Raw genomic sequence first — 19577 nt, forward strand, 5'->3', positions numbered from 1 at the left:
ACCCCACCTCTTTCGTTTAAAGTGTGAAAGCTTATAATATACTTGCTCTAAGATTCCCAGGAGTTTCTCCATGGAGGCCAGGGAAGGCCAGGCTTAACATTCCTGATAGCTCTAAGGTTTAAAAAAGTTAAATTCAAACAAACAAACAAAAACCCCACCACACACAAAAGCACCTGAAACAGTGTTCCCCAATATCCAGTTCTCCAATTATTTTTTTTTAAACAACTCTTTGCAGGTCACTTTTAGGGTAACCATTGTTAAAGGTGCCCAGAGTAGTTGTTCTAAAAAAGAAAACTGCTTCCTAAAACAGACCTGAGCTTGAGGAAAGTATGTGAAGCTCTGTAGGACAGACTCATCTGATCCCAAGATATCAGACCTCAAAACAGACTAATAAAACTGAAACATGAATATAGTAAGTTTCCTCATTCATTGAATTTTACATTAACAGAATGAAATACAGTGAGGAGATAAAAGCAAATAAAATGCTAGCAAACAGTCTTAAATGAATAAATAACTTCAGTACTGTCACCTTGGACTCCAAGTCTGTTTCTAAACTATCTGTGAAAGCTTGTACAAATTTGAAGTAGTTGAAGGAATCAAATTCGTTGGAGAACTTCCTCCCCTCCCCCCCATCTCTGCTTCCTTATCCCAATAGGCATTCTTTGATCATGAGTTCTCGGGAAAATTAATTCAAATAATCATATAAATATCCTCAAGCAAATCCAAGGCTTGATCACATTTCCATCAGAATTTTATGAAACTTTTAATAATTTGTGCTTGTTCTTCAAGACTCTCTGCTAAAATTTTTAAAGAAATTTGACATCTTTGGATCAACATGAAGACAGATGTAATCATAGACACTTAAAATGGCAAAGATGTCTTTACATGGATGAACTTCAGGTCTATATCCTTCCTCAATATACATTTCAAAATTGTGCCTGAGCACTTTCAAGTAGTCTCAAAAAAGGCCTGCCTGCACTAAACCACCTTGGTAACATTCAAAAATACATACCACTGAGAAACCAGAATAAATTCTCAAAGATGCTTCCTTGCTACCAATTTCTGCTTAGTTAGCATTTGACATAATTGATTATCCTTGTTTTTTTAGCTTTAGGAAATTTAGATTTGGCTAATCTTTCGTTAATTAATATAATGTTATAGTGTTTACAATCCTGTTGTTTCAGTTACTATGAGCAACCCCTATCTCCTTTACACTGTAGAAAGGAACTAATCAGAATTGTGCCTTATTTTCCTTTCTGTTCAATGTGGCTTTGGAATCAATGGCCATGAAAACAGTTTTTCAGGCAGCAAGGTCAGGATATTTCCCCCTCAAAAATCTACAAGATTTCATTCCTAAATTTCTGCACAATCCTTAGTCTTCACAGATTAAAAAACAATTTGTGAAAAACCTACTTTTAAAGCAATTTTTAACTTCACCTTCTATTCAATCCCAGTTTTAAATTGCCAATGAACTGAATTAATTGTACCTAAATCTCCCCTCTGACTTTAAGAAAAATGGCTTCTGTTAACACTGATTTATCTTCAAAACCAGTCCCCAATCTCCTAGAATGTGAGAATCGTTGTAGCTTTCTTTTATGGTCTATGTAGTAATTTAATGAAGATTGAGCCCTACATTCCTACTCTGAAAGCATGACTTTAGGAAGAATTTTCTGTAATATCAATCTTTGCTTCATTTTTATTTGCCTTGATAAACCTACAAGATTTACTCACAAAATTCTTGAAAGCCATGCCAAATGTTTGGTTCAATTTACCTGATAGAAGTCTTTATCATCTTTCATATAATGTCATATAAAGAGACATCAGTCGTTGTTCAAATATTCAAAGTCACTGTAGTCTTTTATAACTACTCTTCTAAAAGAATGTGGCTGCTGCATTTTATGAACTACCTGCTATTCCATATGCTGTTCTACTGCTCCCTCCAAAAATCCTATTTTTCATTTGCTTCTGGGCCATTCTTAAAAGAATCGTGGTTCATCTCTGGATCATGTCTATGTTCTTCTCTTAAGAGCTTACTCCAAAAGAATGTATCCCTTCTGATTTTGAAAACCAAGCTAGTCATCTGTGGTGTCACTTTTTGTTCTCTGTATGATATAACTTATAGAATCCATAAATTTAGATTGCTTCGAATTAAAGGACAAATATCAACTTCAAGAATCTGAGTTTTTACAACCTGTTACGGGGCAGAATTCTTCATCTATTGAAGCTGTGATTGAGATGGAGGGTCAAACCTGATGTCCCACCTTTGCAGTGGGACCCTTGTAGGGCAGCACGAACTGCCTTGCACAAAACCTGGCCAGTAACGAGGCTCTGCTATAACAGTGTACAAGTGTAGCAGAGGGGAAAATTCCTACTACAGGATAAACCGAGCAGAACACAATCTTCGAACAGCTATTGAAGCAATAGAAAGAAGCTATTAAAGGTAATATGTGCGTGAAAAGACTTCCCTGTAAGGAGAGATTGAAGAGTTTGTGACTTTTAGTTTTGAGAGGAGACAAATGAGGAGTGGGTTCAGTAGAGTTATACACCGCAATGTATGGGTGTAGAGAAGGTAAATTGAACGCTCCTATTTACCCTTTCTCATAATAAAAGAATTAAGGGAAATTCAATGAGATTGAAAAGTAGCAAAATTTAAACTGATAAAAGGAAATATTTTTCTACACAGTGCATAATTAACTTTTAGAATTCATTGCTGTTAGATATAGTTGAGGCTGAGATTTTGGTGGAATTGGATAGACAGACTGGACATTTGTATGGATAATGAGAAGATCTGTAGTGATATTAGACTTGAATATTTTAGATGAGATATAAACATTTGTGCTTCAAGGTATAAATAAACCAGTAGCTGATGGGATCAACCTGTGGGTAGGTGATTTCATAATTTGACTGAACAGCAGAGGTTCTTGCACCACCTTCTGCACCATATGTTACCACTTTCAGAAACAGATCACTAGGCTACATAGACCAAAATTCTGATCCAGTATGGCAGTTCCTATTTGGTGATCTAGGAATAACAAAGACAGTGATCTCCTCCTGGCTGACATCTTCAAAACTGAGCTGTCAGCCAGCACTAGAATGCATAGCTCATTGGACCAGAGAATTTTTCTTTCTCCCACTGTCCACTGCCTCTGCTTTGCTCTTATATAGAAATTTATAGCAGCACTGCCTACCAAGTCTAGTTTTGGGCTAGCCACAGTCTCAGTTTCTCCCTCTTAGGTTCCCCACTAACTTTGACAGAAGTTTTCACATATCATATAATACCCGTTCTTGGAGTCTAAGTTTGTTAACAAACTTCAAAAAGAAACAAGAACTAATTAACGGTCTCAGAACTGTTGGTGCAGGGTCCTGTCCTTCTTGAGGCTTTCATCTAGTAGACTTGCTCTCCAAACTCTAGCCTTCCTAGTTGTCTCCTGATTCCTACAGGCTTACACTCCCCAGACTCTCTGCCTGTCAGCTAGGGAGCATTTCTTTGTGTAAAAAGAACAGGAGTACTTGTGGCACCTTAGAGACTAACAAATTTATTAGAGCTTATGCTCTAATAAATTTGTTAGTCTCTAAGGTGCCACAAGTACTCCTGTTCTTTTTACGGATACAGACTAACACGGCTGCTACTCTGAAACCTTTCTTTGTGTAGAGCACCTCATGCAGCTCTCCTGTTTCTTTGAGTCTCTCCCTGCTCTTTCTCAAGCACAAACTCCCAAAGCTGCCTACCCAGAGTTCCCCGCTCCCCGCAGGCTTCTGTCTTATGTATACCCCAAAAAGCCTGATTTAGCCATGTGACTCCCTGTCATGTGACATTATTCATATTCTCCACCTGGGAAGCTGAATTAAGGGTGTCACAGGCGGGACTGGACCCATCTCCCCTTAAAGGACCAGTCACCCTGTGACAATATTGTTGTAAGAGGAAACAATCTTTTCCAGTGACACACTCCTCCCATCCCACCCACCCTCTCATACCTAAACCCCTTACCTCACAAAGATATTTAAGTTTTCGAAATACATTTTTGGGGCCCATTCCAGACTCCCTCTTCTCTCTCAGCTATTCCATGGCAGCTCTCAGAGGGAGGGTACCGTGGGAATCTATGTAGAGCTAGATTTGCTCAAGCTCTCTGCCTTCATGAGCAGTTCTGTAGGCTGTGAACAGACATAGAATCCCTCTCAACACCTTGCATGCGGTGCCCAGCTCTGCTGAGTTTTGGCTGCATTGGGGTGGAGCCTGTATGTGTGGCTTCAGTGCCCATTATTTACACATACACTGTATACGTGGCAGGATTCGTCCCATAGTAAAAGATAACGTGTTATTGTTTTACTGTTTATTTCAGTCAATAATGGCAACTTGCCCTTTCTCTCCCCTTCTACACATTTCAGAATATCTCAGCTATTACTTAATATTTCCAAACACTTCCTTGAGCTCTTGTTTGATGTGCTGTTGTCTTTGTTGTAGTATCTATTAGTGCATTTATTTATTTTCTTTATTTATTTCCTTTTTCTGCTTTCATCTTTTCCTTCTTCTTTAAAAGTTTTCCCTCATCAGATTGTGTTAAATTCCTGAAAAAATTGAATCTGGTGTTGTGGTTCAGGCCTGTCTCTAATTGAAAGTACTTTGAATTAATATACTTGTATTAGAATGGTTACAAAACCACTGGAACAGTATTTTGATACACGTGTTTTGTATGTTTTTTCAAGAATATCAAGGTGCATTTTTATATTTCTAGATTGGTCTTCACCATACATTATTTGCTTTTCTGTTTTGAGAACATAAAGTTTTGCAAATTTGAAAAACAGAATATAACTGATTGGAAATCTGAGGAAGGAGCCTACAGCCATGTTTCAAATTAAGGCCATATTCCTGCAAAGAATTACCCAAATGTCTAACCCTGTGTACTGTGAGTAATCCCATTAAAGGCAATGTGACTATTCATGAGCAAAAATATTAGTAGATGCATAAGTCTTTGCATAAGGTATATTGTATATACTTATTTGTACATAATTTTATTTTAAAAAACAGTTTAATTAAATGTGAATCTATAAACTTTTTTGAGGTTCACTAAAAAGTTATGAAAAATATAGTTACATATGTGTGTGTGTGTGTGAGAGAGAGAAAGCAGGAGGGAGAGAGAATATCTGTACTCATTTTGTGTGACCAATGACCGGTATCAAAATACTACCTTCAAAGCTGAGAAAAATCTCTTGGTTTACTACAAGGAAATACCATTAATGTTTTTTGTCTGTATTCCATTAGAGCTTGGCAGTTGGTTTCTAGTTTGGATAAATACTTTGTTCACCTGAAAAAGTAACTAGTTTTCCCTCAAATTCTTTTCTTTTATATATATTTCCCACTCCAATACCAAAATGAACAACAACAACAAAGCCCTAAGAACAGCCTTGTACATTTTGTGTTCCATATTGAAAATTTTCACTGTTTGCTTGTTAGCAATGATTAAAAAGCCTGTGGAATAGAAACCTATTCAGCACCAGGAAGCTGGTGCCCAGAAAACACTTTGTGGGAAATGTTCTACTTACAGCTATGTAGATAGGACAAAAACATATTACAGATTTTTAAAAGTGATGCTATTTTTATATTTCCCATTTTGAAACAGTATTCCTAATGCGTGTTATAACCAAGCAGTAGTGTATTATACACCACCTCAATTAAAACCTCTTAATTATTTTATTAAATGTTATGATATATGACTCTTTATTCTTCAGTGACAGTATCAAATCCAAATGCCCTTTTTATGGTTAATCTGCATTTGTACACTTTTATTTCCACCTACCATATCCAGGACTAGATCTTATATACCTTATTAAAACTAAATAGTAATTCCAAATGTATGTGCTGATGCTGAGAAATTGGTAATGTTGATGAAGAATGTTTGCTCTCCAGTGATAGTTGCTTGTAAGATAACTTACCTTTAAATTTGTGGTGAAACTTCTGAAATCATATATTTTTGAGTAGAGTGGTGTTGAAATCCATATCCTGCTCCATATTCTGCTCTCAGTTACAGCAGTACATACCTGTTGACAGTATCCTTATATGACTTCAGTAGGATTGCACCGTGTAACTGAGAAGAGAATTTGGCTCACTGTATTGTAACTTTTTTATACATAGAAATACCATGTAAAATATGTAATAAGGGCCAAATTTTGTTGGCTTATTGGGTATCAGTGTGGATTAACACCATTGTAACTTAGAGAATTTAGAGAACTATTTGAACATAAGTGGACTTTAACAGTATTGTCCCTCAGTGCTAATTTTAGGCTAGAATGCTTATAAAGTGCTATAGGATTCTTGCATATAGAAGAGTTCAGAAATGTAAAATTTGTTGTTTGATGTGTTCAAGGGGCATTGTCATTTTTACTTCTTACCTAGATAGTTTTATGAGGGATAGGTTTAGTACAGTACTCTCTGTTGATAAAGCTGTTCTTGGAAGCCACATTCTGCTCTGTTATGCCCTTGCATCCCAAATGAAATCAATGAGTTTGCATGGGTATAACAGAGAACAGAATGTGTCTTGCAAAGGATTTTTAATAGGGATGTCGATTAATTGCAGTTAACTCATACGATTAACTCAAAAAATAATAATCGCAGTTTTAATTGCACTGTTAAACAATAGAATACCAATTGAAATGTTCTTCATTTTCATATATATTGTATTCTGTGTTGTAATTGAAATCAAAGTGTTTATTTTTTATTACAAATATTTGCACTGTAAAAATGATAAACAAAAGAAATAGTAGTTTTCAGCTCTCCTCATACAAATAATGTAGTGCAATCTTTGTTGTCAAAGTGCAACTTACAAATGTAGATTTTTTTGTTACATAACTGCACTCAAAAACAAAACAATGTAAAACTTCAGAGCCTACAAGTCCACTCAGTCGTACTTCTCGTTCAGACAATCGCTAAGACAAACAAGTTTGTTTACATTTACAGGAGCCAATGCTGTCCTCTTCTTATTAACAATGTCACCAGAAAGTGAGAACAGGCATTTGCATGGGACTTTTGCAGCCGGCATTTCAATGTATTTACATGCCAGATATGGTAAACATTCGTATGCCCCTTCATGCTTCGGTCACCATTCCAGAGGACATGCTTCCATGCTGATGACGCTCGTTTAAAAAAAATATGTTCATTACATTTGTGACTGAACTCTTTGGGGGAGAATTGTACGTCCCTTGCTCTTTTACCCACATTCTGCCATATATTTCATGTTATAGCTGTCTCGGCTGATGACCTAGCACATGTTGTTCATTTTAAGAACGCTTTCACTGCAGATCTGACAAAACACAAAGGGGGTGAGGGAGGGATAGCTCAGTGCCTTGAGCATTGGCCTGCTAAACTCAGAGTTGTGAGTTCAATCCTTGAGGGGGCCACTTAGGGATCTGGGGCAAAATCAGTACTTGGTCCTGCTAATGAAGGCAGGGGGCTGGACTTGATGACCTTTCAGGGTCCCTTCCAGTTCTATGAGATAGGTATATCTCCATATATAAGGTACCGATATGAGATTTCTAAAGATAGCTAGAGCACTCGACCCAAGGTTTAAGAATCTGAAGTGCCTTCCAAAATCTGAGAGGGATGAGGTGTAGAGCATGCTTCCAGAAGTTTTAAAAAAGCAACATTCAGATGCAGAAACTACAGAACCCAACCACCAAAAAAGAAAATCAACCACCTGCTGGTGGCATCTGACTCAGGATGAAAATGAACATTCATTAGTCCACAATGCTTTGGATTTTTATCGAGCAGAACCCATCATCAGCATGGAAGCATGTCCCCTGGAATGGTGGTTGAAGCATGAAGGGACATATGAATCTTTAGCACATTTGGCACATAAATATCTTGTAACGCCAGCTACAACAGTGCCATGAAAATGCCTGTTCTCACTTTCAGGTGACATTGTAAACAAGAAGTGGGCAGCGTTATCTCCTGCAAATGTAAACAAACTTGTTTGTCTGAGCAATTGGCTGAACAAGAACAAGACTGAGTGGACTTGTACGCCTTAAAGTTTTATTTTTTAATGCATTTTTGTACATAATTCTGCATTTGTAAGTTCAACTTTCATGATAAAGAGATTGCACTACAGTACCTGTATTAGGTGAATTGAAAAATACTCTTTTATTTTTTTACAGTGCAAATACTTGTAATCAAAAATAAATATAAAGTGAGAACTGTACACTTTGTATTCTGTGTTGTAATTGAAATCAATATATTTGAAAATGTAGAAAACATCCAAAAATATTTAAATAAATGGTATTCTGTTATTGTTTAACAGTGCAATTAATCGCAATTAATTTTTTTAATTGCTTGACAGCCCTAATTTTTAACATGGTTAGAAACCAGAATACAGTAGCCTTAAATTAGTGGTTGCTTTTAAAATGTTACAAAGAGGGAGGCTTTTATTTTAGTTGAGCATTAAGCTGTTGCTAGATTTTCCTGATTGGAAAAAAGTAATAAAGGACTGTAGTGAAACAGTGCAGAAAAAGGAGCAAGTTGCTGAAAGCTGGATAATTTGGGGATATAGAGATGTCACTTCCTCCCTTTGCTAGGCTGTGAAATTCTTTGTAATTCCCAATGGTAAAGCTGCCAACACAAACAAAAAAAAAACCTGAAACTTCTCCTAAGTCCTTTGATAAAGTAGAAAAACACATAATTGGAGGAATGCCTTTATCAGTGTAGTGCTTGATATCTTCTCTTAAAAGCACCATGGATACAGTAGAAAGGTGTTATGAGGATCCAGAAGGAATATAAAAACCTAAGCAGTAGTGAGAAAAGGTTGATAAAATATGTTCCGAAGCAAACATTTTTTACTAAGTGACTTTAACAGAAAAATCAGCCTTAAAAAATGCAGAGCGATAACTTGTCTCACAATTGCAGTATTTGGAGTCCAAATGACTACAAATATATATTTCTGTGTGATATCTTAAGCTTTTTGTTAACTACTTACTTTTAAGTGAAGTATCTTTAAAAGAAAAAGGTTGAGAGATCAGTATTTAAACTCTCAGCAGTAACTGTTTTATGATCTGATTTATCTGTTAACACATGGTCAACCTTAAACATAAATGTAATTCTGTGAAAAAAGCTGTAAAAAATTCCCTTTATGAAAAAGCAATGGTCTATTAACCTATCCTTTCCCCTAATTTTTAACAGAATTTTATTAGAAGGTTTCACTGTATGCCCCACATAACAGCATAAAAAATCAGAAACAAGAAAAAGGCTATTCAGTACATGAAGCTGTTTCCAATCAAGGGCCAGTTAACGGGCCCAGCTTAGCTAGAGAGAAAGGGTATCATTCTCAAGTACCCACCACAGCTCAAAGAGGAGCCAGACTATTTTCACTGTACTGTGCTGTGTGACTGAGGCGTGACATTATTTTTTAGTTAAAGTTCCATTGCAATGCTTGTATGCAGCACTGTCTGTCTGCTTAAATGATAAAATAGGCAAAGCATATACCATTCGGAAGCATTGCTTTTTCTATAAGGTTGTTTAAGGGCCCTTTTGTAGTACTTCCAAAAATTAGTGTTCCTATTATAACCCCTATTTTTAGTGACTTTTATATGGGTGTAAAATATTGTGTAGTGCTGAAACTTTGCGTACGAAAAAGAGACCAAGTAAACTTTCCTACTATATGTTTTGGACATGGAATTTCACCTGAAAGAGAGAGACATCTAAATGGAAAAACAGATATAGTGAAACCTGTACAAGGGACCACTGTCATTAGGTAAACTCTTTAAAGTTTGCTCCCAAATATCATTTAATTAATTTAAAATACTGAGTGCAATTCTCTGCCATCTTTCATAGGAAGACCACTTCAGTTAAGCAATTGGTTTTTTGTTAGTCCCTTGAGATGGCCACCTAATTCAGGTTTCACCGTAAATGAAGCTATACATAGGATAGGGTTTAAGGGCTAGTTGAGATAAAGGTCTCTTAAATATTAATTGACACGCTTCTTAAAAATACAGATTAAATGCTACTGAAGAAATCAAAATCTTATTTCAAGCTATTCTAAAACTGAACGGACTCCTTTGCACTGCTCAGGTGACACAAAGGAACCTAAAACCGGCCGTAGCTAACCAGCTGAGAATTCTCCTGGTGTGTGGTGTAAAGAGCTCTCCATTGGTATAAAGATGGCGTAGGCAGCTCCTACACCAACTGGCCTTCAGCCCTGGGATTAGGGGTGTGTCAGGAGTGGGAATGTTGGGCATGGGGATAGAGTGCCTCTGAACTCTGCCAATTCTCAGATGCCTTGTGGTCCTTTAGGCACCATAATGAGTGGGTGTAAATTGCTTTAACTCATGCTGGGCCCAGGGACAGTGCAGTTTGGCCCTCAGTAACAGGGAGCTGTAGCTAGCTCCCTGATGGCCTCCCCATCTGTGCCACGCAGAAGAGCATCTGGTCCTGTAAATTCAGCAATTGTCTAGTGAGTATCTGAGTATGCTCAGGCTTCCATTGGGTATTTTAATTGTAAATTATGGCGATGCCAGATCCAGCTTCATATATAAGTTTGAGTTTTGCACTTAAAGCAGGAGTGCAGCCTCTCTATGGTGTATGAAAAATACAGCATATTCTCCCACAAAATAACACTAACTCTTTTGAGAATCTAATAAGTTTTTTGAGACTATAATACGGCTTGCATGTATTTCTTTTCAAAGGAATACGATAGTTTAATCTAATTGATCAGAACAACCCTACAGAAAAGTGTTCAACACAAGAAATAAAGTATCTTGCATCCAATTGAAAAAATTGAGAAACTTGAGGTGGGCAGAATGTAAATTACTCAGATTTAAACTTGTGCAGGACACTAACACTAACCCCCTATTCTTACTAAAGACTCTTTGGCCCTTCAGTGATCTCACCAAAAGACTTAAAGCAAAAGCTCTGTATATTCTATCTTCTCCTTCCCAGCCCCTTCCACATATTTTGAAAAATAAAATAGTTCTCCAGCTTTCAGATATATGCAAAAATAAAGCTGGAAAATTTATCTTCACTCTGATCGCCCTTTTCAATATCTGTTTCAGTTCTCACTGGTGGGCAAGCAAAAATGTGTTTTTTAGGATGTTCAGTTAAATTAGTGTCAGCAGGCATAAAACATCATGCTGTGATCTTACTAGATTTCACATGCTAAGCTGAGTCAAGATGGGCCATTACTTGAAAGTGAGTTCATCAGTGGAAGCCGAGGATGTTGCAGGAAGTGATGTTTGTGGCTCGGCAGGTGAAACTATCTTTTGAATCAGACTGAATCAGTGGTCAGCATACGAACAGGTGCTATGCTGCTGGAGGCATTAACTTTCAGAAGCAATCCAGGAGAAGTTGCAGAAATATTGTACTAAATGAACTAAGTAAAAACAACAGATGGCAAAGTCTTCAGTGCAGAGATCGTGTCTTCATACACCTAGTACAATAGGGCCCTGATTATGATTGAGGCTTTTGGGCACTATAGTACATCTAGCAATAATACTATAAACATCTAGTAATAATTAGCTATATTTAGTGGGTTGGAATTAAATTTTTTTTGCAGCTTTGCCTTTAGTGTCTTCTAAATCTGAACCCAACATTCTAACCTATTTTTTAGAAGAAATAATCTGTAAAGTGTTTTCACAAAACAAGTTCTTGAAACTGGATACCTTTTTTCCAAATGCTAGTATTTTTTTAAGGCATCTGGATTAATTTCAGTAGAATAAGCCCAGGTTAGATGCAGCACTGCATTGTAAAATGCAAGGTGGAAATCTAATGTAAATTTGTAAATTCTGGGGATAGTCATTTTACTGAAGCCAATGAAAAAAACTGTCATTAAGTTTTCAAGGGCTGGAAAGATGGCAGCATTGTCAACTCTCACAATTTTATCATAAATCTTCTGATAGTTTGTTTTTTTAAAAAAACAGCTCATGAAGTTGTGTAGTTACATTAGAATCTCAGTTTTCATTTTTTAAAAGTAAGTTTCTAGCCTTCATGGTTGTGGAAAAAAGTTGGAATGTGTGATACCTAAAGGCTTACCAGAAAGCAAATGAAAAGACACAATATTTATTATCTTTTATAATCTCAGGAATTTAAAGTCAATTTCATTATTTTTTGGGGATGTAATGGTTTTTGAATGCTTGGTGTTGGCAATATTGGAATTGGGGTTTCTGTCATATTAATTTGCATTTACAATGAATAATGCATGTGTAAGTATAGACCTAACATTTTGGGCAGTTTAAGTTTGTAAATTTTGATATATTAAAGTGTCTTTTCCCTCGAGTTCAGTAATTTATCCAGTTTGCTTCAGTTTTTTGAAGCATTCGTTTGCTTTAAAGAGAACTTTTTTAAATAAGATAAATATTTTGAAAATAATAAGAAAAAAAAACTGTTTGGAGGTTCACTGAAGACCACTGGAAATCAGTGGTACTTGTGCTTCTCAGTCACTTAGGTGCTTTTGAAAATAATTAAGTACACTATGGGGTGCTCTTTATCAGGGAAGGAGGCAAAAGTGCACAGTAGTGGTAAAGGGTTTGGAAGAAGAGAGCATTGGCTCTGCTGCCAGCTCTCCTTTTTTCTGTATAGCTCACAAAACCACCCTCTGTGATCTCTGGATGGTATTGCAGTTGTGAGAGAATTAGGGAGTGGAGCAAAGTGGTGGGAGGTGACAGAGATCGTGGGCAGACTCAGTGTGGTCTGTTCATCTTCTGACTGCAGTGATGTCCAAGCAAATCTCCAGGCAGAAGCAAATGCTTAGAGTAACAGCACAATGGGGCCAGGGGTCCATGACTGGGGCTCCCTCGTGCTGCAGTAACCCACGTATTATATTAACAATAACAATAAAGATATTTATTTAACTCACCCTCTGCATTTGCAAGCAAGACCCTGCAGAAAAGAGTTAGGATGTAACTGTTAGGAGGCAAATCTAGAAGCAGCACGGGTTCCCCAAGATCATGAAGACCAGCCAGGTTTGCGGGCGGTACCTCCTCCATAACTGTGTAAAAGCAGAACAAAATCACAGGAGAGAAATCACATCTGTGGCAAATGGTTCCTTCTTAGAAATTTCAGTTTACAGGTGCAGTAGTTTGCCAGTCATGGAGATGCTGAGGTGGTGGTTTTCTTAGCTTGTAGGGAGGAGGAAGCTTCTTCTGGATAACCTCTGATAGAGGTACGATTGACATTATTAATGATTATTATTACTTTGTCTGCAACTTTCTCATTTTTTTATATGTTTAAAAATATTACCTTTAAAATTTTATTGGGTCAAATATTGCCCCCATCATTCAAGGCCCGAAAAAACAATGGAACCATCTTGATTCTGCTGTGCTGGGAGGAGGCCAAATGCCCATGCGCTGTAGTAGTGGGTTGTGTGAGCAATTGCACTGTTGCTCTGTGCAAAATGTCAGGTGGAAGGGGAACCTGATTCTGTTGCTCACCAACTCCCATGGAGTTTCCCCTGTGCAAAGTCCTTTAGCTGGCTTTTTCATCAAGCACCAGGATTTGATCCTTAATTCACATTGTCTATATATTTTCTATGGACTTCAGTATTTTCCAAGGTAGCTTTCCTTTGTATTTTATTCTAATGGTGAAATAAACCGCAAGTGCTTACTCATGCTACAACTTCAACATCTGACATTTTGATTATTATAGCAGTTAAGAACAGGGATAGGTCTAATACTAATGTCGAACACAATATTTGACAGCCGATTATACTCTCCCCAAAACTTTACATATGCTTCAGTGGATTTTTATTGTCAGAGAGGCAGGCCTGTATTATACCACATAATACAATAAAATAAGGATTAGCTGGTCTTTTAATACTTGAGATAATTACAGCTGACAAGCACCTGTTTAAGGAAATGCACAAGTAAAAAAATCTAAACAATATTTCCATGAAGTTTTCAATAGGAGTTTTAAGTACACAAAACAGGTATTTGAATATAAGTATTTATTGCAGTCCTGGCGATCCTTTCTAATAATAAAGAGTTGGGGCTGTCAAATGATGGCACAAATATCCAAATCTGAAGTGACATAGCTTTCTAGCCCAGTTCATCAATCATGTTTTATTCGCTTCAACAGAGCCAGGCTGCTATCTGTCATTTAAATGTTGTAGTGGTGACAAAAACTGGTGCCGAAAATGTGCTGCAGGTGTAACTTTCACTCAAAGACTATTTCTAAGCAGCAAGTTGGTTTATATTCATGTGGGGAGAGAGTGCCATCTTCAGTTTCATGTGTCCATGTAAAATAGCACTGAACTTTTTGATTTTGCCTGCTGGCAGAAGGTGAAAACACATATAGCTGTAGAACTCTGGGAAAAAGTCCCTTAATTAACACACACACACACTTAAACATGGCACTCTTCCGTACATTTTAAAATACAGTTTATTTAGACATGTCGGTTGAGACACAACTTGCAATACAGTAAAAGTCTGCATTGTGTGGGCCAAGAAGTAGGCTTTGTTTCCATCTTTAGGTCTGTGAGGACATGTGCTGTAAAGAATAATAAAAATGTGGGGGGGAAGGGTGCTACTGGATACACAGAATGGTAGCAACCAAATTCTCATTTATTGAGTGTAGAAGACATGAAAATTATTTTTATTTACCTTGTTGTATTTATAATATACCTTTTAAAATGCAATCAATTCTGTGTATTCTTTAAGAATAGAATTGACTTCATGGAGTTTGTATTGAGGTTCTGGCATTTGACCCTTGTTTTTCTTGGCACTTTTTCATTTTACAGTGGAGCTTGAGGATACTCCCTGTCTCTTGTTTCCAGCATGTTAACATAGTCAAGTAAATATTATCTAGTGCAGTCACATACATTATTCTTGGGAGGAGTATTTTTAAAAAGTTTTAAAGTCCAGATCAAACAATGGAATTCATTACCCTTGTGCCTGAATTTCTTTTATTTATAAGATGAATATTTTCTTGGCAAACTTACGTTCTTTGCCTAATATAAATCTTATAACCTTTACAATATGTTTTGCTATATTCAAATGCAAGTATAACAACCTTAATATATCTAAATTGCTTGCAGTTGGTAGGCTGAATTATTTCATTTCTATATTTTAACACTTAGTTTCTTCATATATTAAGGAGCAGATGTGTCGCAGCGACAGCAGGCAAGCAGAGACTAGGAAGGTGATTTCATTAAAAGAGCCTTGGGATAAATGCAGCACATTAGATACTCACTGAAAGACAGGAGCTGTTGATGGGGGTGACCTCTGAATGCAAGTCATCTTACTATAAACAGAAGGGTGTGGAAAGCCATTGGTCAGAGCCAAGCTTGTTTACTATCCAGATCTCCTCTTAGTTAACTTAAATAACTGAACTGAGCTAGGCACCGTGACAGTTCAAGGGAGAACAAAGTGTCTTTACGAAGAACAAAGTGTCTTCAGTAGTTCCTGAATCTAAATACAATACTGCTGACTTACAGAGTTTCCTAGTCCTGGAACTGGCTGCTCACCTTAGATGCTGTACAGTGGAATTAAATTGGTGCTAAACATAACACAAGTATATTTTTCTGGAGACTAAGTTTACATAGTTGGGGAATTTGTTTCAGTTCTTCCAAGGCAAATGAGGTAAGCTTATGATGGATTTTAATGTGAGAGATTGATATGCATGTAGTTTAGTGATAAACTGAGAGATACTAGGGGGTACTATATATGCACAATCAGGTCTCATTACAGAAAGGACATACTTTCTTCTCTGTAATTAGTTGTTTTGAACTTGGTTTTAACACATACATTTGAGAATAGTGACTCCTGAGTACAGTAGTTGAGCGTGTAGCTCATGAGTATGAGTTCCTCAAACCCTCTAATTTTTTGTATTTTCTCAAAAAGCTTCATTTTCATTTTTCCCATTATACTTTAAATTCTGTAGGAAATAAAATACATTTTAGATAACATGCAACACAAGTCTCATACTTTATATAATCTGTAAACAGTTTATTGATTTTTTGGATAAATTTAATATAGGAAATCCTTAATGATTAAAACATTATGATAAGTGTCTTGATGGGAAATTATCATTTTTCAGAGCCTTAGCAATAAAATTAATTAGTTGTATTTGGCAAAAAATATTTGTTGTCAAAACTAATTAAGTATATATATGAAGTCAATTTATTTTATTCGTATTACATAACATTTTTGGTTATTTCTAACACGATTTGTCATTTTGTTTAGAACAGAAGATGATGAAGTGTAATCATACTAATGTGTCAATGCTCATTTTTCTTCAAAAGGCTACCTTTTACCTTTCCTGGTAAACTTTTCTGAAGTGTTATATGACGTTTGGGAATAAAAGTGTGGAGTTCACATTTGATTGTAATTTTACTGCTTTGCAAAATCTTTGAGAACCTTTTGATGTGGTTTGTAATAAGGTAAATAGTTTCTGGAGAATGAATTCTGACTGTAAAATATTTTTTTTACATAGGTTCCTGCGTAGAGTGTTGCTGTACAGCATGTTCAAATGCATTTTTCTACCTTTGAGTCAGAGTAGTAGGCGAGTACAGCAAAGCTGTTGCTCTGCTGCATTCAGGGGCCATGATGTGAGTTGGCATAATGATTACTGCTTCTTAAATGTCTGTTTCATTCAAGAGAATCAGACAGGGTTTGCTCTAGGAGTACTGTTTTATTATCCTAGTAAAGGAAACAAAGTTCAGGGGGGAAAATTACTTCTGTCCATCTGTGAAAATTGATTTACTGCTACAGGGAGCTTTATTGTTTAGGGAACCTGTTTTGAAGAAAGGTATGATAAATTATTACAGCCAATAAGTTCTTCAATTTAGTTTCTAGGGTCTGCTTAACAGCAAGCAGCAGTATCCAATTACATGTTTCTTTTCTTAGATTGCTCACTATTTTCTGAAATACATTTGAGTTGAATGACTTTTAACTGTCTCGCCACTTTTTTGTCACCACGATTTTTGTCTTCTAAACTAAACTAAAATAAATGAAAATGCTAAAAAGATATATAAACAACATATCTTTTTTAATTCCTTGTTTAAAAATATTGGTTTTTCCAAGCATTTTTCTAAGAAAAGTTTTCTTTAAGGCAAGAATTATTTGTTTGCAATTGTTCGAATGCTTAGAATTACATAACATATTAAATGATTTAATGAATTAAGTAGCATCACCACTGTAGGTTGTGGCCTGCAAGTGATCTCAAATTTAGCTTTGGGGAAATAATGTGTGTATATAAAGAAAGTAATTGCAGCTGTTAAAGAAATAAAAAAGCCAGATGACTTCGTAAGTGTATGTTGAGCAAGATTTAATAACTTGTCCAGGCATTCTGTAAAATGGAGAAGGCAAATAAGAGAATGCTGTATATATCCTAATTATCACTTATAGGTATGCTAAAATAGCCTGTTCCTCCTTTATCTTCTGCTGCTTTCTTTCCTTCCTCAGCACATAAATATATGTAAATTTTTTAAGTATTAATATGGACTTTGGGTTGCTTGAAAATGGCAAGCTGAAAAAATTAGCATTGTTTAAAATATGCAGTTTTCAACTTCAGAATAAATGCTAATTTATTTGACATAATTATACTATAATGTTATATTTTTAAATGAAACAATCATATGGTTATGTTACATTTGTATATAAAATGCATGTATATGGTGTGTGGAATTTTTATATCAATTTCATTTCCAGCTAACAAAACAATATAGGATAAAACCAAATAAAAAAATACATTCCCATACTTCCTTAACAGGAAGTTTTATATTCATGTATCACCACCCGTGTTCCATATGTTCTCTCACTTAATGCAATATTTAAGAATTAGCTTAAAGTAGTAACTAAAAGAAATATAGTATAGTTTGTAAGAAAACTGTAGCACAGTGTCTTGAAACATAATACGGATTTTAAAAACCCCTATTATATAACCATTCTTTCAAAAAGGATGCATTTAATTCTTTAAGAAGTTATTGATTTTAAAAGTACAATATTCATATTGTTTGTATAGAATTGAAAGCAAAATGTCAATAAAATCTTAAAATGGTGGAATTCAGAAAGATCTAGTGTTTAAGCTAAAGCAAACTTGTGAGTTCCCTAATATTCAGGTAAAAATAAGCTTCTGTGTGACTGATCATATAAATAAATCTCTGAATCATCAAAATTAAGATACTTTAGGAATATCTATAACCTGGATACTTATCCTTGAAATAGATAACTATGGCTGGTAATTAAATATATTTAGCAATAAAAAGTTTGGAATGCAAAAATAATTTGAAAATGTCTTTTATGACGTATGGCAATATATTAATATCTGTATTAATGTATGCATTTGAATTATTTGTATGCACATATAATTTTGATATACAAAAGTTTGCTTTTTAATCAAATAAAAAAAGGTAAAAGGTTTTGTTACATGTTTAAAAATCAGTCAGTCCGATTTTTTGTTGTACTTACTTTTGCTTTGAAAAAGTTACAGAAGTAGTTACATTGATATACCAGGTAAGCTCTGCATTCAATTAGAGTCAGGACTGGGGAGCAAAGATATACATTATTCTGAATGTTCAAAATATTAGCTCCACTAAAGCACAATTTAACTTGATTGATACTTGAGTTTTAAAGCAAATAAGAACTAATTTTTGCCTGTGGCAAAAAATCTTTGAAGTTTCATGCTTGTGATGAAGCTGGATTAGTTAAGTGGTAGAATTCTGGCTTGGTGTGACCCTGTTGTGCTTGGCAGGTTGTGATAAATGGGAGAATCTTTCTTAACCTTGTGGCCAAAACATTCCAACATCTCATGTAGAAAAAAAGGATGTGGATGACTTTTCAAGTTAAGTGTGAGAAGAAGGAGACTCTTTCCTCTGTTTAAGGGATGAGCATGAGTGCATACTGTGTTTATTTTCTGAAGTACTCAGATACGCTTGAGAACACCATGGAAAAAACTAATGCATATGAGTGGCCAGATACTTTATCATTGTTACATATTTAGCGGTCTAGCTGTCAGAAACATGTCCTTCAGTATTAAACTGTATATTTTTTGTTGGTTTGCACATTTTCATGTTCATAATCCTAGTTGTTCTCACACTTTCTAACTGCAATAGTTTTCTTTAAGTAATGCTAATTATTTGTATAAAATAGTCCGAACCAAAGTAGAAGGATTCCTGATTCAAAATAATTGCCTTTTCATTAAAGAATCTACAGTAGGATTGAAAATATGAACAAAATAGAAAAAAATTTGAGAGAGAACATAAAATAATTGCTGTTGGAAAATTTGTTTGACTGACAGAGCACTTTTGAAAGATAAATACTTTCAACATGAAAATATATCTGTCCAGAGTGTTAAACCTGGACATATTAGTGTAAAACAACAAACCAGTCAAATTTCCAAATCTAAAAAAAAAAGAGAGCAAGAGAAATACATATGAGCTGAAACAAGATCTATCAAAGCAACTTGTGGTTCTTTCTGTGGTATTTTAAGTGCTATATTACCTCAGATGTAGTCCCTATTGACTAATAATGAAAAATGTACCATTAGTTGATGGTCTGAGATTTACTTACATATTTCATACTATAAATACGGATATTAGTGCAGGTGTCAGAGCTATCCCACAGTTAAAAGGGAACAGGGCACTAATATTTCAATATGTTTCTTAACT

General features: G+C 35.6%; 1 protein-coding gene across 31 annotated transcripts in view; it reads left to right on the forward strand.

Moving 5' to 3' along the window:
* Positions 1-19577, forward strand: part of EYA4 (EYA transcriptional coactivator and phosphatase 4) — a 228788-nt gene that overhangs the window by 74738 nt on the left and 134473 nt on the right. For 8 of the 31 annotated variants that reach the window (XR_010599668.1, XM_065588672.1, XM_024113392.3 and 5 more), the window contains exon 1: positions 15316-15549. The exons of 20 other annotated variants lie outside the window; for them this stretch is intronic. The gene's annotated coding sequence lies outside the window, so the exon portion shown is untranslated. Of the gene's footprint in view, positions 1-15306; positions 15550-19577 lie in introns of those variants that run through there. 3 more of the 31 variants (XM_024113398.3, XM_065588680.1, XM_065588675.1) reach the window with 2 other exon arrangements.

Source organism: Chrysemys picta, chromosome 3 (assembly GCF_011386835.1).
Source record: "Chrysemys picta bellii isolate R12L10 chromosome 3, ASM1138683v2, whole genome shotgun sequence".
Classification (NCBI taxonomy): domain Eukaryota; kingdom Metazoa; phylum Chordata; order Testudines; family Emydidae; genus Chrysemys; species Chrysemys picta.